This window comes from Mirounga angustirostris, unplaced genomic scaffold (genome assembly GCF_029215605.1).
Source record: "Mirounga angustirostris isolate CCGP_5_RB_7025 unplaced genomic scaffold, mMirAng1.0.hap1 SCAF_1, whole genome shotgun sequence".
Classification (NCBI taxonomy): Eukaryota; Metazoa; Chordata; class Mammalia; order Carnivora; family Phocidae; genus Mirounga; species Mirounga angustirostris.
In genome coordinates this window covers 115,926,549-115,945,983 of record NW_026991709.1, presented here as the reverse complement: position 1 = coordinate 115,945,983, position 19,435 = coordinate 115,926,549, and the positions used below count along the sequence as shown (strand labels likewise).

At 37.3% G+C, this 19,435-nt stretch overlaps 1 pseudogene; it reads left to right on the top strand.

Moving 5' to 3' along the window:
- Positions 1-8,254: 8,254 nt before the first annotated feature.
- LOC123834653 (translationally-controlled tumor protein-like) lies at positions 8,255-8,762 on the top strand (annotated as a pseudogene).
- Positions 8,763-19,435: the final 10,673 nt, after the last annotated feature.

Sequence of the window (19,435 nt, the reverse complement as noted above, 5' to 3'; positions counted from 1 at the left end):
CTATGTATTTCACATAAATACACATACAACTCAAAGCAATAAGTATCAACCACTAATCATAATGCTTGTTTTGAACAATAGTTATTTCTCATTTCCTGTATCTGGAAATAAAGATGCATGTTGAGCACAGTTTTCAGATTGGCATCTAATTCTTACTTTAATAAATATTTAAGGGGCGCCTGGGTGGCTCAGTTGTTGGGTGTCTGCCTTCAGCTTGGGTCATGATCCCAGGGTCCTGGGATCAAACCCCACATCCGGCTCCTTTCTCAGCGGGAAGCCTGCTTCTCCCTCTCCCACTCCCCCTGTTTGTGTTCCCTCTCTCACTGTCTTTCTCTGTGTCAAATAAATAAATAAATAAATAAAATCTTAAAAAAAAAGAAAAGAAATAAATATTTAAAATACTCCTGACCCTTTGAGGCTGACATCCTACTGTATGATTTTTGATGATATTGCACATGACACTCTTAAATGTATTGCATATAGTAAGGTCTTACAGTAATGACTCTTGGCCAGCAAAGTAGCTGGCTTATTCTCTGGCTCATCTGTATTTGCCAGGTGATTCTAAGTGTTAAAGTAGACTGCACCTAGAATTTAAGGACTCTCCCTGTTGTTGTTTGGCAGAGGAGCTCAGCCTGCCGTGGGCCCTTTGAAAATCTCATTTGGGGATAACATACAACTTCCTTTCTCAAGTTACTCAAGAGTGCTGTTAAATGATTTTATCACCTTCTATGTTTAGAAAACAGGGACTTGGTGTTTTATAATCCTTAGGGTTTATTTGAATTTTATTATGTTAACTTTTAAAATGTTATTCAGTAAGTTGGAAGGACGTGGTGTCAATTATGTGTTTTTTAAAGATTTAAGAGATACTCCACAGTCTTCAGTGGTTCCTATTTCAATGAGAAATAGTTCCTACAACTATGTCCTTCAACAATGGCCTGAGAGGTAGTTTGTGAACTGGCCCTCAGTACCTCTCTTACTTCATCTCCTGCTTCTCTGCCTCTAACTTATTCAGCTTCAGCCACTATTTCTTGCTGTTCCTCAAACACACTGCTGCTCTTCCCAACTTAGACCCTTTTTTTTTTTCCTTGTATTACTCTTTCCTCAGATAACCTCATAGCTAACTGCCTTGCCTCCTCTAAATCTCAATCATTCATGCCTATCATGTCCACCTTATTTAAAAATGAAATCCACCCTTGGGCGCCTGGGTGGCTCAGTTGGTTAAGCGACTGCCTTCGGCTCAGGTCACGATCCTGGAGTCCCGGGATCGAGTCCCGCATCGGGCTCCCTGCTCGGCAGGGAGTCTGCTTCTCCCTCTGACCCTCCTCCCTCTCATGCTCTCTGTCTCTCATTCTCTCTCTTGCAAATAAATAAAATCTTTAAAAAAAAAAATGAAATCCACCCAATCTACCTCCCTTTACCTGCTCTATTTTTCATCATAGCACTTACCACCTTTTTACACACTCCATAATTTTTAATGTATTCTTGTCTTTATTTATTGTCTGTCTTTACTGTTAGAATCTAAGCGTGTAGATGAATATCTGGGACATATTAGGTTCTCAGTAAATATTTATTAAAATATTTTTAATGCTGGGAATGTATTGTAATAGTTACTTCTTCCCAACCTCTGAGAATTATGAAACCTACTGCAGACAGAGGTTATTCCTTTGATCTAAATTCACTTCTCTGCAAATGTGGGCTTCAGTATATGGTTAAGATTCCATGCTTAAAATAGATAAAAGGCTTTTCCTGAATATAAAAGAAATTCTCAGAATCTATGAAGAGTTGAGATTCTGGGGCTTCCATGGCAAGAAAGCTTACTGGCATTGCTGTGAGGAAATGGTAGCACCTCAGGGCAATGATTCCCCAAAGATTAGCATGTCCCCATCATAGTACAGAAGAGGCAAAGCAAAAGAGGTAGAGCCAGGTGGGCCTGAAGAAATCTTACAGAGACACTAGAGTATATCCCAGATTGAAGAAAACACAAGGGACTGAACAGGGATTGGAAATTAGGGAATTAAGTTTAATTTCCAACCTGCCAAACAAAATGAGAATTCTGAGACAAAATTAAGTTAATCTAAATAATGCAGTGGTTTGGGTTTAGTTTTTGTTTGTTGGGTGTTTTGTTTTTGTTTTCTGGGGGCTTTTTTTGGCACTAGTTTTGTGGGCTGAGATCTATAAATCCTAGTTGAAGGCTAAAAATCTATTCCAAGAGTAGTAAATAGGAAGCTAAATGATAGCACAAGGATACCTCGACACTGATGATTGGTATATTTTCCATTTCTTCCCATGGTTTCTAGTCATTCTTTTTTGGCCAGAGTCTGCACATCTTCTGTGTGTGTGTGTGTGTGTGCGCACGCATGTGCGTGTGTTTTAATGCTCTTCATATCAGTCTGTGCCTGTAATGCTATTTGTTATCTGGCAAACTCCTTAACCTATGGACTACAGATTCTATTTCCATAGCTCAAGTCAAGTGCTTCACTTATTTTCTCACAGCAGTTTGATTACACTGAAATCATTTACTTCCCTAACTCCTTAACTGTAATCATCTTTTTCTTTTTTTGTAATCATCTTTATGGTAATAATTGTGCTTTTGTTATTTGCTTCCATGATGCTTGGAACATAGATACTTGGTGATGTTACTGGATCCTTCAGTTGTAAGTACGTTGAGATGTACTGTTCTTTAAAATAAGCATTAACACATTTTTAAGTAGACAATCAAATAGAAGAGAAGTAGCTTGCTAAGGTGATATGGTGGCAGTCTGCATTCTAGTCAATGTACATCTGCATTCTAAACCCAGGCACCTTCTTCTCTACCAAGCTGCTTTTTGACATATGAGATGTCTTAACAATATGATTCCTAGGTTATAAGGAGTTTTTATTTAAAAAAACTGGAGAAGCCTATAGGCTGCTTACTGCCAGCACAGCCTCTTTCAACCTCAGATTTTTTTAGTACTGTTTTCAGTCTCCCAAACTGGCATGCTTTGTGCTCATGTATGTGTAGATCTCTATCAAAGGGGACTTATAAAAATTCCCAGGGAAATATTCTGATCACAAGGCAGCACTGGCCCAGAGTGGAAGGATACGATGATAGCACAGACTCAACTACTTACCTAACCATTGAGCAGGGGTCAGAGGTTGTAGACCTGGAGCCTTCCACATGGTGGGGGTGGGGGGAGCTATAGGGGGAGAGAACCAGTTCCTCAAATGAAATGAGGTGTCATTATTAGAAGAAGGAGTAAAAGATGTTGGACAGATTAAAACAACATGATACATTCCCCTAAAATATCAAAATGTAATATCCCAAAATACTTCTAGAGATCCCAGGAGCAAGACATATTAAATAAGTTTAATTTAGAATTTCTTTCATGGTAATCTGCCTTTGGAATAAATTGAACTGCTTCCAATCAAGAGAAAGATTTAAAAGGATTATCTTACTCATTGTTTCTCAAATCCTGTCTTTATATGGAAGCTTAGGGGGAACTGGAATGACTCCCAGTGAGAACAACTCTTACTGAGTTATTCTACTTTTAAATCCAAAAAATTACCTTGGAAATGACCTGAATAGAATACTGTAGTCCTCCAGTGGAACACCCTTAGCAGGGTAATTATAACGCCTCCTGAGGCTACCAGGAACAAAATTCATTGAAGTAGTTACTTGAGCATCTAGTTCTTCTCTAATTCTTTCTAATGGAAAACAATTGGTTAGCTGAGCAGCTATAATGCACCTTTCCCAATATACCAGTTGTCATTTTTAAAGCCAATCTTTCCCATTTGAAACCATGTCTGAAGGCAATTGCTTTAAACAATGATATGCTCTTCTCAGGTCAATATCCCTTAGTGATCTGTGTTTGCTAATGTAGTTCAAGGGATTTCAAAGGTATTTAAGTTAATGTGAGAAAAGTAAATGGGATTTCTCATCTGCTCCCTTTATTTCACTACAGAAATGAACATGGCAGACTCAATGCATTATTTGCTAAAAGGCTATTTTCTAATTTGAAATAAATGGATGCTAGCTGGTGGCAAAAAGACCAGGGAAAAGGTTACTTTGAAATCGCTGCAGGAAGTGATGAACACTAACAGAGTGTGGATCCAGTAGAAATGGAAAGGAAGATGCAGTCTAATCATTTATAAAAGCAATATGGATGTTTCTACAAAATCTTATAATGAAAAAGACATATCATTAACACATATACTGATATGAAAAAAAGTGATTGAAGAACTACTGAGATTCCAAAGTGGAGGGTATTTAAAAAGAAAATATGAATAGCTATAAAATGCAATGCTAGAGAGAATACTCACCTTATCAGTGAATATCACATAACAGAGTTCTTCATTGATAAACATAAATGGATGACCAAGATCAACCAGAGAGGAGAAAAACAACAACACAAAAAACATGGACTCAAATGGGCAAATGGACAAACTGAACATAGAAATCAGAATATCAGTCAAATGATCAATCAACCATGAGAGTAAAATAAACTTAATTTGGACATGGACGAGCTCAGACATTTTACCACTTACAGGCCTTTTCTGTATATTTATTTAGGAGGTATTGTAGCTGTTGTAAAGAGTCCAATGCATCCAAGAAATAGCCTAACATAGAAGAACAAAAGTAAGGGTAATTCTAAGATGAAAAGCAATTGGTGTAAATTAAAGTTGAAATTCTTTGCACAGGGGCACCGGGGTGGCTCACTCAGTTAAGCATCTGACTCTTGATTTTGACTCAGATCCTGATCTCAGGGTCGTGGGATTGAGCCCTGTGTCAGATTCCATGCTGGGCATGGAGCCTGCTTAAGATTCTCTCTCCCTCTCCCTCTGCCCCTCCTCTTCCCCCACTAAAGTGCACTCTCTCTCCAAAAGAAAAAAGAAAGAAATTCTTTGGACTTTCAGAAAATGCCTCTTAAAAATGGGTTCTTGGGGCATCTGGGTGACTCAGTCAGTTAAGCATCTGCCTTTGGCTCAGGTCATGATCCCAGGATCCTGGGATCAAGTCCCACATTGGGCTCCTTGCTCAGCAGGGAGCTTTCTTCTCCCTCTCCTCCCTGCTCATGCTCTCTCTTTCGCTATCTCTGTCTCTATTTCTGTCTCTCTCAAATAAATAAAATCTTTTTAAAAATGTGTTCTTTATAACAAATACATGATTAAGTAGCTAGAGGGCCTTAGGCATAAAGTGAAGATCTCTATTAAGAGAGTATACAATAAAACATATAAGCAAGCAAATGTATTAATAAAGAATATGTAAAATAAATAAATCCAATATACTTCCTCTCTGTCTTTCCCTTCTTTTAGAAGTCAACATACTCTTTAAAAATATTTGAGCAAAGAAATAGACATTTATGTGTGCTATATACAAATATAAGGGTCATAATAGAGTAAGAAATAAAAATAAATATGAATTTATATTTTTAGCAAAGATTCAGATGTATAGAAGGAAAGGATGGAACTATAATAAGTGTCAACTTTTATGGAAGGTTAGATCACATTTAATATTGAAGATTAACAAATAGGTGTACACAGGTAACATTTATACTTATTGAGATAATTATCTCAAGTCCTAAAAACAGACTATTGAAAGTGTCTCTGGGTGGAAGGTAGTAAACTTTCATTTTCACGTTATATCCTTTAGTACTGAGTGGACTTTATGATCCAGCATGTGCACTTATCTTATAGAGAAAGCAAATTAAAAATAGCAAAATGAAGTTATATCCATAAAGCATCATTGAGAAAATGATTACTAAACTCAAAAGAAGATTAGAACATGATTGCTTTTTACTATTGCTCATGTTTATTACCACCAGGGCTACTGGCCTAATACTTGCACATTCTCACCAAATGTCATCACCCATTGTTTGTGCTAACGTATGAAGCAACTGTTCTTCCCTTTTGACAGCTTTTCTTGTCTGAGTCTGGTCAAGTTCCTGGCTACTATCTCTTTAGAAGCAGTAATGATCTGTGTGAAGAAAGCAGTGACCTCCAGGTGACAGATTTCTTTATATTTCTTATTGCATTAAAACATTCACAGTAAGGAAGATATGCCTATTCTGGTGAACCTAAAAATCCATGTTGCCATACTATAGATTTCTTTATAATAAATACATTAGGTATGATGCTTAGAAGGACCAGACAGAAGCTTGCATTAGCATTCGGGGAGAAGTTTCCCCACCACTCATTCCATCCTGTAGGACACACTTTTTTTCTCTGTGAAGAAGGCTAGGACTTGGTTAAATCAGCCAACTTCTCCTTTTCCCAGGAGATAAAAGGAAGAGGGAATAAATTATAGCTGGACTGTTTCTACATCAAAGAGACTATGGGGAGAATTCTTAAAGAATTTTGTTATGATTATCTTTGTTTGGGAAAAAGGGAAATAAGACTCATGACAAAGCTGAATAATTTATTTGTAAAGCACACTCTTCAGAGTGAAAGATGTAGAAGAAATTTTATATATATAAATAGACACACGCACTTATTTCAGAGTTCTATACTTGCCTTCAGAAAACAGTTGAATTAATAACAACACAAATGTCCCTGACTGTGATGAAATTGACTTAGAAATGATAAAGCAATTAGGAACGCTGATGTAAATAAGAATCATAAGGAGATGGATTCTTGTGCACTGACCACCATTAGTGGTGTGTGAGGTCACCTTGAGTGAGGTCCATTGTATGAATAAAGCCTTGGTAACAGGCTGGAACTGTTGCTGTGCACTTTCTATATATCTAAGCAATGCTAACTCCAGACCCAATCTGTGGGTTTCTCCCCTGAAACCGAAGTAGCTCTGCAGTGGTTAAGCCAGGTTTCAAGGAAGTTACTACCTATCCTCATTCATCTTAAGCGAACACACTTGGACTGCTAAAGTGTATGGTGTCTTGGGTTCCAGGATGGTTTTTGTTTTGGGGTTTTGCTTTTTTGTTTGTTTGTTTTTGTTTTTGGTAAGGGAGGGGTGGGGTCAGTAGAGTGGTGATCCCTATTTTCTATAAAATAGTTCACCATTTTGCTCTTTCATTCCACTCCTGGTAGTGATTTGTTTCAACAACTTGAGTATAATGAGTACTCAATTTGATCATGCCAAAAGTACTCACTAAGGGGTTTCAGGATAGGTGGCTATTCCTCTTGCTATCCGAGGTGCCATTCAAACCCAAGGTGGGAAATCAGATTCTGGAAGCAGCAAAAAGAGGATTGCCATGTATGATGTTGGTTAACCAGGTGCTGATCTTACTGAATAAATCAGAGGTATTCCAAGGGGAGTAAATAAAGGTGAAGGATTTTGAAACCTTAGGAATTCACATGAGGCTAATTTCAACTTCCTATGTATCTTACCTTTAAGGAAGTTGAGGCTGTCCAGCAGCCATCAACTACTACGTACAATCAACATGCTTGAACAATAACATTATGTATTGGTTACTTACTCAGCCAGAAGCTTTTAGCAAATAATCTCTATATTTAATCACCTTAGAAGGTAGCTATTATTTGATATATAAGATGAAGAAACTGAAGCTCCGTAAATTATAGGTACATGCTACAGGTGACAGCTCCTAAGTTACTAATCTAAGATTCAAGCTAGGATATCTGACCCTAATGCCCTTTCTCTTCTCACTATACTGTTCTGGATATCAGATAATATGTGTTTTAACAATGGTGTTTGCCTATGATGCCTTCTTCCTCCCCTTGAACTTGTTGTATTGGCAACCCATCTGGTCCACGGAAAGTTAGGGTGTGAAGTGTCTGGAAGTCATCGCATGTGGAGCTTTAAATGCAAGCATTCCCTGAATGATGGCTCCAGAGGACATCTGACATCCCTGCTCTCCTACTTGCTTTGCTTATATTAAGAAGCAAGTCAGTGGGGGTGAAGATGTTGAACCTTAACAAATCTAATTGATACAGCCAGTGCTAAGTTCAATTTATGTTAAAAAAGTTCAAATACTATTTTAGAGAATACAAACCCAAGTATATCGTATGTGTATTGTGTTCTTACAGTTGAAATATTTTGTTTTGTTATGTTTGTCATTTAAAAGAATTAAAACCTCATCTTGACAGATGTATGTTAATAAAGCTCTCCTGCACCTGACCTTTTTAATAAGGTATTTATTAACCAGTTTCTACAGATAACATTTAAAAGTCAAGGTGCATTGCTTCTCTGCCCCCTCCCCTCTCCCTACAAGTGCTGCTCTGGCTGCACCGAGCTCACTCAGAGTTCCAGGCTCCTGCTAAGCTGGCACCACTGCCCAGCCGCAGTCATAATCATCTCCTCATTAGGCATGATGAGATGTTCTCCGACACCTCAAGATCCGGGAGATCATGGACAGGCTGTGCCTGGAGGTGGAGGGGAAGATGATCAGTAAGACAGAGGGTAACATTGTTGACTCACTTATTGGTGGCGATGTCCCCACTGAAGGCCCCAAGGGTGAAGGTACCAAAAGCACAATAATCACTAGCATTGATCTTGTCATGAACCATCGTTTGCACTTCCCGCAAATGATGGAAACCAGCTTCACAGAGGAAGCCTACAAGGAGTACATCAAAGATTATATGAAATCAATCAAAGGTAAACGTGAAGAACGGAGGCCAGAAAGAGTAAAACTTCTTATGACAGGGGCTACAGAACAAATAAGCACATCCTCGCTAATTTCAAAAACTACCAGTTCATTATTGGTGAAAACATGAATCCAGATGGCATGGTTGCTCCGCTGGACTGTCACGAGGATGTTGAGACCCCATATATGGTTTTCTTTAAAGATGGTTTAGAAATGGAAAAATGTTAACAAATTTGCCTACTACATTGGTTGTATCACCTGTTATCATAATTGGCTACTGTGCTTTACCCACACAACACCAGGACTTAGACAAATGGGACTGATGTCATCTTGAGCTCTTCATTTATTTTGACCTTGATCTGTTTGGAGTACAGGTTTTTTTTTTTTTAAGAAAAAACATGTCATGTTAGTTGTCTAAAATAAAATGTATTTAAACTAATGAGAGGGCACCTGGGTGGCTCAGTCGTTAAGCATCTGCCTTCGGCTCACCTCATGGTCCCAGGGTCCGGGGATCGAGCCCCTCATCGGGCTTCCTGCTCAGCAGGAAGCCTGCTTCTCCCACTCCCACTCTCTCTGCTTGTGTTCCCTCTCTCGCTGTGTCTCTGTCAAATAAAAAAATAAAATCTTAAAAAAAAAAAAAAAAACTAATGAGAGAATGACTTGTAGTTTAATACATAGGCAAATCCCTACCGTGTAGTGTGCTGGAGAAGCTAGAGCCTGGTTGTAGACTAGTGCTAGAAAGCATAAGATGGCCTGCAGATTGCTTTTACAGTGAAAACTACTTCTGGGACTGGAATATAAAAAATAAGAACCAAGAGTCTTAATTCTGAGTTCAAGTAAAAGGAAAGGCCATGCTTAGATCCGGGCCAACATTTGAAGTAGGTTCCTAACACATTTCATCACCTACAAGCGGGAGTAATTAACTCTGGAAGAGATTACCAAAAGAATACAGTTGGAAAGAAAAAAAAAAGCTGAGGTACATTATGTAGTAAGCCCTATTTCATAAAGGAATTTGACTAGGGAAATGGATTGTCTACATAGAGTCCTAAGAATTGAAATACTAAAGCATCCATTATTTGGAGAGATATTAATTGACTCAAACATTTTCTAGCAAAAGCTATTGTATATTCAAAAGTCACTCATTTTTGTTTCATCATTATTCAAAAGTCACTCATTTTATTTCATCATTATTTATTAAAATTATAAAATATAATTTTAGTAAAGGCTAATTTATGTAGAACAAATTTCAACAAAATATGATTGTTAGTATGCATAAATTTGACTTTGAATATACTTATACTTCCGTTTTTATTGTATGTGGAGACAACACTGTTAAAATAATGAAACACCAAAATCATTTATGGAAAAAGTCCCAATTGCTCCATGAAAACAAGTTAGTTCTATATTGAATGAATCCAAAATAAAAAGTTTAAATCTTAGCAGTTTATAGTTTTTTTTTTTTTTTTTAAGATTTTATTTATTTATTTGACAAAGAGAGACACAGTGAGAGAGGGAACACAAGCAGGGACAGTGGGAGAGAGAGAAGCAGGCTTCCCGCCGAGCAGGGAGCCCGATGCAGGACTTGATCCCAGGACCCTGGGATCATGACCTAAGCCGAAGGCAGATGCTTAACTACTGAGCCACCGAGGCGCCCCTATAGTTTTTTTTTTTCTTTTTAACATCTAAGAAACCTGATGAGAATGACAGGTTTAGTATTTATAATCGTATTTTAGTTTTAAAAGACCGCCACCATATTTTTAAAAAATAGCTATACCATTTGCCAATGAGCAATATATAAATGTCACATTCTTCTAGTATCTGTGGAAGTGCACATAGTACCTTCTAATATGTAGTGTTAAAGCTACAACCATATAATTTCATGGTGATTTATTTCTAAAAATGTGTTTTATCATCTAAATCCTCATTCAGTGACGATTATGAGAAACTGGGATACTATATAAAAGGCCCTCAGGTCATTCCATATTGGAAGTCTATAGGTAATTGCCAATAATAAAAATTGTTATTTGTGCAAATTATGTGTTAAGTTGTCAAAGAGATTTGTGAATTCTTACTAAAGAAATCACTATTCTTAAATGATTTTAAGTGTAAGTGACTTCTATTTTTATGAGGTATTAGCTCAGAAAATCAAACTGCCATTTAATTTTGCTCTGGTGAGCCTATTGTCTTCATTTCATGTCCTTCTTGGGATACATTTTTCTCTGAAATTTTGAAGATTTATTCATGAACTCCCATTAGCATTAATAGGGGTTGTATAACTCTATCCCCTACACAGCCAGTGGTAAATGAAATCCCTTTGGCATAATTTTCAGGCATTTAAATGAGTCGTGGGCTTTATAAAATACAATTATGGTGCAATGTTACTAGTGTAAATACCGAGAAGGTGTGGGAGAGAATAAAGGTGCCCTTTATAATGACACCTGAGAGGACCCACTTTCTCAAATTGAAAGACACAATTGCGAGAACTTGTCACATTATCCATCTGATCATCACTAGTTTGGGGAATAGTGATGTCTCTCATGGAATTAATAGATATTTAATCCAAAATCTGACTTAACCATCAGATCACATAGCTTTTTTTCTTTTCTTTTTAATACTGGAAACAATGGCAAAAATTTTTATTGCTGGTACTTAACTTTTTAATGTGCAGGTATAGGATTTATTTCTTACCTTGCTTGCAAAAGACTGTAATTAGTTACAGATTTGTTTAATTTGAGTAACCTCTGTGTTAGAAGAGTTAAAGGAATTTCCAGTGAGAAGGTCACAGATAACAATAAGGCATCTGGGAGCAGGGCACATGCAATTCGTAGTGCTAAAATATGTCAAGCTCTTAAGATACCAAGGCAGGGAACTCTTCTCTGTACTCAAAACATCTACTAGTGGCCTAATATAAGGTAAAATTGTGTTTCTGCCTTGTAAATAAGAGCACTGCATATTACGAATATAATACAGATATTTCAGGAAAAAACACCTTTCACAAATTTTACCCCTATCTCATGTCACTGTTCCTTTAATTCCACTATTAGTAATTTGTCTCTGTATCTCCAAGGAATTTTAAAAATATCTTCTGGAGCTCTTTATTAAAATGAGCCAGAAGAAACCTACTGGTTACTTACAAGTCAGGAAGGAGTAACATGTTATAACAATTTAGTGGGACTTCCACCCAGCAAGCCAACCAAGAATCTGTATTTGTTTGCATGGAACAAGTTGCAAACTGGGAGAAATGAGACCACAGAGTCACAGGAATGGGGAAGGTACGAGAAGGGGTAGAAGGAACATCTCTGATCACTGCTTCGCACTGACTTTGAAACTGGTTCTGCTCTCGGTAGGGGCTGAAGTTTACAACTACAACTAAATCTCATTGGTTCACTTCAGTGATTACTTTATAGTACTGGGCTGTGAGGGATGGGTTTTGGATTCAGACAGACCTAGTGTGTGTCCTTTATCTTCACATAAATAAATGAAGCCTCTGAACCTCATTTTCCTAATCTAATCATTGCTGATAGTTATTGACATTGAAGAAGACAATGAATGAGGTGGCGACTAGTTTTTGATCTTTGGCAGGTAGTAATATTCCCTTTGTGTCAAGGCAAGAGGGTCTCTGGAATCGGTAGCCACCATTATCAGCAGTGAGATCTTGCTCTTGTATTATATTACAGATTCAAGAGGAAAGGTAGTCTTAATCTGGACACGTACTATGTTTGGACATTTGTTACTTAAACTCCGTTTCATCTCATGAATAATTTTAAATGATTTTATATACATTTTGTTATTTAATGAAAAACCTCAGTTGTTACGGCATCCTTCCCATATGTCCTGCCCTACCCTGTGGTGGTTATCACTGTGCTTCTTGACCCAGAGCACTGTCCGAGATCACGATATTTTGGAATGCACTTTAAGTCACAGACATCAGTAGAAGTACGCTGTAACAGGCCCAGAGTGGTATGAGAAGTGTGCATAAAATGCCACACAATGATACCATGTAACTTGGTTTCAGATCAGGTAAGCTTAATTACATTTCAAATGGAAAAGCCTGAATTTCTGTTACAGTTATGGTCTCGTGTTTATTTTCTCCACTCTGCTCTTCTGAAACCCATGATGTTTGGAGACAGGTAATCCGTCAGCTTTTAAAAGATGAACTGGAGAGCGGAGATATCTGTTTCAGCAAATAGGTATTGAATTCTTATTATTTTTCAGAACAAATACAAGGTCTTTGTGTACATTTAATCAGAACAAGTGATGTTTAAGTTGTTTTTAGAGTCCATTGATTCTAAGAAACACTCTCTGGGTCACACGGGTAACATGGGGAAGAACAAAGATATGGTCAAAGTACCATTAGGCTGTTTTCTGGAAATATGTTGATCTCTGCTGAGTCCACTTACAGATGAGAACGAAAGCACCCACACAGACACACACACACACACATTTACTAACCAACACATGGGAAATTAGTCTCTCAGGATTTGATTATTAGGGCCAGCACAATTTTACCAGTGACATGACCCACACCATTCAAGGAAAACACTCCCTCTCTAGGATACATCCTCAAACAAAAGGTAACTTCCTTCTAATACCATGAAGGTTTGCAGGGTGTACTGCTCCTCCCTCAGAGACAGACTGAAAGGATTTGAGCAGCATAAGTGTTTATAAAAGAAAAGTCAAATTATCTTGTCAAATCCCTTAATTTCAGTAATATGATTGCAAGGGATTCTCCCATTTATTTTCTTTTAACTCTTTATGTTCCAGTTTGTGGTTATGAAAGTCCTCATGAATTACTGTGATATTTCAACAGTTGCATATGTTGGCTGGAGAAACATTCCAATATTAAACAAGTCAAATCACTCTTAAATTCGTGTTTATGTAATTCTAAACCGGGGCTGAGCACACTATGGCCCACAGGCAACATCTGGCCTTCTGTCTATGCCTGGAAGTAGTTTCTTTCAGTAACACAGCCATTCTCATTATTCATGTACCATCCATGTGATTTCACGTTACAGAGACAGAGCTGAGTAGTTGTAACAGAGCTATATGGCCCTAAACCTAAAATATTCACTGCATGTTTTTTTTTGTAGAAAAAGTTTGGCTGCCCCTGAATATACATACGTATCTCTGATTCTTCTATTCATCAAATAATGTTACATACAATTAATGTTAGAATCACAGTTTAATCCTTCTGAAAAATTATATTTAGTCTTAATTACATGAAATTAAACTTCAGATAATTTTACATAACTTTTTATTTTCTTCACTTACAATTTCTACATTGCCTATGAAAATGAATAGAAATTTTGAATATTTTGGAAGAAAATATTTTAAACATTAAGAATAATTTTGACTTTTAAAAATTCTTAAATTGACTACATTAATTTTTGATTAAAATACATTCAGATTTTTACCCTTTGCATACAGTTACACTTTATGTTTAATCCTTTAAATCACTGAGAATGAGTATAAGTACAGTTAGAGAGAAATAAAAAAAATACAAGTAAAGCTCAGAAAAAAAGTAAAAGGTGAAAAGAAAAACAGAAATTTTAACGTTATGATGATGTATTTTATCAAGATCGAAGGTAGGGCATAATTATTAGGGAGTTTGTTGGCTTAATTGGTAACTTTGTTTATTTAAGCCTCTAGTATGTGGGCCTCCACCTGTGCTCTTGTCCAATAAATGCCCTATAAATGTCTGCAAGGAGCCTGATCAGTCTCAAGCTGAACAGCAATTAGCTGCTTTGGGGTATCTGGATCTGAATGAATTTCATCAGCTTATCCGTCTACTAAGGAGTGAACCAAACCTAATCTTGGCAGGCTTGTTGATCAAAAGGCAGAGAATCTCTCAGCTTCTCATTGACAGTCATACTTGACATTTGGAGCTATCATCAAAGATATGATTGGTCCTAACACTTCATAGTTTCCTTGTTTTTCCATAATTATGCACCTGCTATTGGGTAAAGGCACTGTTATTTTTAGTAACTAGGATTTACACAGCCTTTCTGACTTAAGTGTTAACTTGTGATTGAAAAGTCATGTTTTCGGGGCGCCTGGGTGGCTCAGTCGTTAAGCATCTGCCTTCGGCTCAGGTCATGGTCCCAGGGTCCTGGGATCGAGCCCCGCATCGGGCTCCCTGCTCAGCGAGAAGCCTGCTTCTCCCTCTCCCACTCCCCCTGCTTGTGTTCCCTCTCTCGCTCTTTCTCTGTCCAAAAAAAAAAAAAAAAAAAGTCATGTTTTCTAAGAAAATATACAATACTCTAAAACATTTAATTAATGTATCTCATTTCTTAGGTATGCTCTAAAAAACACATGCAACAATTTTTCTCCAGTAAATGAAATTAAACTTCCATCTGTCTATTCATTTCAGCCTTAGGAGGAAATGACTGGACTCGGTTTAACCAAATATAGATGGTGAAATTAAAATACAGACCACGGTTATTTCAAAAGCTCACTCAGTTGAGGGAGGGGCACATTGGAAAGCACATCAACAAGATAGGCAGTCATGCTTCAGAAGCGAGACAGAGGTAAGAGAGACCCTTGTGATTTCTGGTATGAAGGGATACGCCTTACGTAGATGACAGCGTGAACCAAGAAAAAGCAAAGAGCTTGGAAGTTACAGCAGCTCACCTTCAAGACTGGACCTGCAGGTGAACTTCTTCATTACAACCCAGAGTGGGGCAGTCGTGTTTATTTACTTAACAATTAATGTTTCTTCCCAGCAACCCTGGTTGCAACTAATTTGAAATAAACCTTAAAGTGTATGCTTTCAACAAGGACATTTTAGCACTATGTGTGCACACTCTGACGTACTTTGAACAACTCCATTAAACTATAAGCTTTTCTTAAAGACCCTCTGGAATCCTCTCCCTTGGACAATTTATCTGCTTCTACCTCTAGCTGGGCTCTGAAGCTTTGTACTGATTTAACTCACTCAAAACACACAGCCCTTTCACTTTAGGTGTACGTTACCTCCTTGTCTAAGTGAGTGCTTCCTGACTGTCTCAAGTGCTCGTAAAGGCTATTTGTCTCCTCAGCACAAGGTGTACTGTGAGTCTAACTCTTAAACTAAAACATGGGTTATTTCCCTGCTTGTTTCTGATGTTTTTTTTTTTTTTTTTTTTGTCCAAACACAATAAACACCAAAGAACTTCCATCTGTTTATTTCTACTTTCTGCTTGACATCTCTGAGGCTCAAAAATATTTAAAATGAGGGGCGCCTGGGTGGCTCAGTTGCTTAAGCATCTGCCTTCGGCTCAGGTCATGATCTTGGGGTCCTGAGATCGAGCCCTGCCTCGGGCTCTCTATTCAGCAGGGAGACTGCTTCTCCCTCTCCCTCTGCCTGATGCTCAACCCCTGCTTGTGCTCTCTTTCTCTCCCTGTCAAATAAATAAATACAATCTTTAAAAATTTTTTTTAAATGAATTTGGCAATCCCTTCTTATTACACTCCTGATCTCAATATTTAATGAGTCTGTTTACTAGTTTCTACATTCACTTTAATTCAGTAAACTTGCATTGTTCAATGTAAGCTCCATTTTGCCCCCTTCTTTTCATCTCTGTTGTCTTGAACCTGTTTAGCCAAAGTTAGCATCATCTTCATCTTACAGGATTGCAGTTGCCTCCTGACTGGTTGCTGGCTTCTAATTTTGCTCCCATTCAGCCTATTTTCCCTATGGCAACCGGATTGTTTTTGACTTTTTTTTTTTTTTAAGGAATATATATATATATATATAATGTTCATTTTCTCGTGTTGTTATTCACTCAAACATTTTCTTTTAATTCTCTCTCTTTGAACTTCAGTGTCTTTCTGTCACCTTTCAATGAGACCCTTCAACACTGAGGTAGACTCTAACATCTACTGGGCCTCACTGCCTCAGATCCTGCATCTTCTCTAACTTAATCTCAGACATTCTTCCCTTTTGGAATTATGCTCCAGCAGAACTGGCTTTCCTAAGGCATTTATTCCTGACTCATGCAGCACAAACATAGACTAGCCTAATTCTCCCAGTCTAAAGTGGATTCTCCCTTGCCCCATTTTGTTTCTCTCACCCCGTTCTTTTTCTTTATCGCACTTACTATAATTTTCAGTGATATATTTTGTGTTTGCTAATTTGCTTATGGCCTTACTTCTCTATTTAATTCTAAGCTCCAAGAGGGCAGAGACCTCATATTGTTTGATACCATAGTTTTTGCTACAGCTTACTTTGTACAGTGTCTGACCCATTGTAGGCCCATGATAAATAGTGAATGCAAAATTGATCAATTGATTGAAAGAATTAATCATAAACTATTTGTGGGAAAACAGATAAGAAAACCTTTAATACTGCCTTGAAGGAAGATTTTTCTCCCCAGGGAAAGAGCTTAAAATACAGTTAATATTCATCAGATAAGGGCTAGAGAATATTAACATTCTCGTGTCTGTGATGTTCAACGTATCTAAAGAAGAATGAAAATGTACGTGTGTTAGAAGTTCAGAGAGACAAAATAATAATCACAGTTATATGTGGAGAGGTTTGTTGGAACTGAGTTTTATGGTGTTAAAGTATTTGAATTTTGCCTATAGGGGAATAAGAGTTTTTAAGTAGCAGACTGATAAGGTCATATCTACGTGTGTTTGAGGGGAGCAGGGGATTAGTTTGAACAGGCAAGTGGACTGAAGTAGAGGGGAGTATTTAGCAGGACACTCAAGTAGTTTAAAAAGAGACCATGAGAGGGTCTGTCAAAGAGCAGCATTAAGTGGAATTGACATCACAGTAATGTAGGAGGAAATAATGAATCAACAACAGATTTCTAAGTTGAATATATCCGAAGCAGTTGAATGTTTATAAACTGTTTATAAACACACACACACACACACACACACACACACACACACACACCCCTTCCTCAATTTACAACAGGGTAATGTCCTGATAAACCCATTGTAAGTTGAAAATATTGTAAGCCAAAAATGCATTTAGTACACCTCACCTACTGAACACCATAACTTATTCTAGCCTACCTTCAACATGCTCAGAACACTTCCATAAACCTACAGTTGGGAAAAATCATCTAACACAAAGCCTATCTTATAATAAAGTATTGGATATCTCAGGTAATGTATTGAACACTGTACTGAAAGTGAGAAACAGAACAGTTGTAAGTGTATCGATTGTTCACCCTCATGGTCACAAGCCTGACCGGGAGCTGTGGCTTTGCTGCCATTGCCCAGCGTCACAAGACAGTACAAATCATACCACCTGTCACGAGCCTGGGGAAAAATAAAAATTGAAAATTCAAAGTATGGTTTCTACTAAGTTCATATGACTTTCAAACCATTATAAAGTTGAAAGTCATAAGTTGAACCGTCTTAAGTTGGGACCATCTGTATATATTCATATTTTTCTGACATATTGATATGTGTGATAATTAAGCAATATAGTTTTATGCATACTTAAAACACTGTCTCCAACTGATATTTCAGTAGCTGAGTTTCATCATTCAATCTCTCTCCTGTTATTTCCACCTGAGCCCAGAGTCCCTGTGCCTGCTATGCTGTGGACACCAGTGGGATGGATGGGGACACTGATCTCTCAAAGAAATATTGACATATAGTAGCAACAAAATCATTGCCTCTTGGGAGAATAAATGAATGAATGATAATACTAGACACACTTTCATCCCTACCATACAAAATACGTATGATACAGCTGGTTAAGTCAGCTAGTTAACAGTGGGGATAAATACACTAAGCGAAGGATCAAGTCATTTTAAATTTACAGTGAATCAGCCACAGCCAAAATTTTGGTGTCCAGTTGAATAACCTAATATTAAACAAAACAAATTATTTATTTTTCCAAAGAAAGTAAGAAGACAAGGAGGAAATATAAAACAAATCTGATGTTACTCCCCAGAAAAAGTCAATCGATCAGTGTTTACATATAGTTTAAATTTTGAAGTTTGCACAAACTCATTAATAACTCCATCCAGAATATTGAATGGCTCGTGAGCAATGCTAAAAAGAATTATACACATTTCATAAAAGCAATCTCAGTTTGTTTTCTGAGAACATATCTTCGTGGATTACAAACATTGGGGGAATTTGACAGGCCTTACTGTTCCATTCCATGCCTCACTCCCCATTCGAAGCTGTTACTATTTAGACTATTTTATAGCCTTGAACTGCTAAGGATTGATTAAACTACATTAATGAGGCACCTTACTTTACAGTGATGGAAAGAAAAAAAACGTCTTTAAGGATTTCCAGATAGTGAGCTTAAATTAGCCTTAATCTTTGACAAGCAGTGATTTATATATTTTCTTAAATATATTTGCAGTCCTAGAAAGGTTTGTGTTGGTTTGTTATGTTTTGAGAAAATAGGCTTTTTATCAATTTGATTCAACCAGCAGAATGCACATAAATTGGAGAAAGTAGACTTGGCGTAATGACGCATTACACTTAGGCTACTACAAAATTATCCTGAACATTCAGATTTATTACATAGGAGGGGTTACTATATCTTGTTATGGTATTATCCAAGACAACCAAACCTCCTAATAAATTTCTGAACTGTTTCAAATCCAGAAAACAGACCATACAATCTAGAATTTTATATTCTAATACTTGAAGAGGTTCACTCTAGAAAGGAAGCATTTTGTTTTTAAAATATGCCTTACCTACCAGATTATGCAGATATGAATTAGTTTTGAAAACTTTGCCAGCTCTTAAGCACGTATAATAAGCTAAAAATTGAAGTAAGTCAGTCTTGAAAGCTGACATGCCTATGAGCAAAAAAATTCTGCAGTGGTTTTGCAATATGTTCAGCAGCTAAAATGAAAATGGCACGTATGCCCCATGCATTCTGAAAACATAGTAACTTACAGCATCTCTTTAGTGTTGATTGAGCTGATGACAGAATG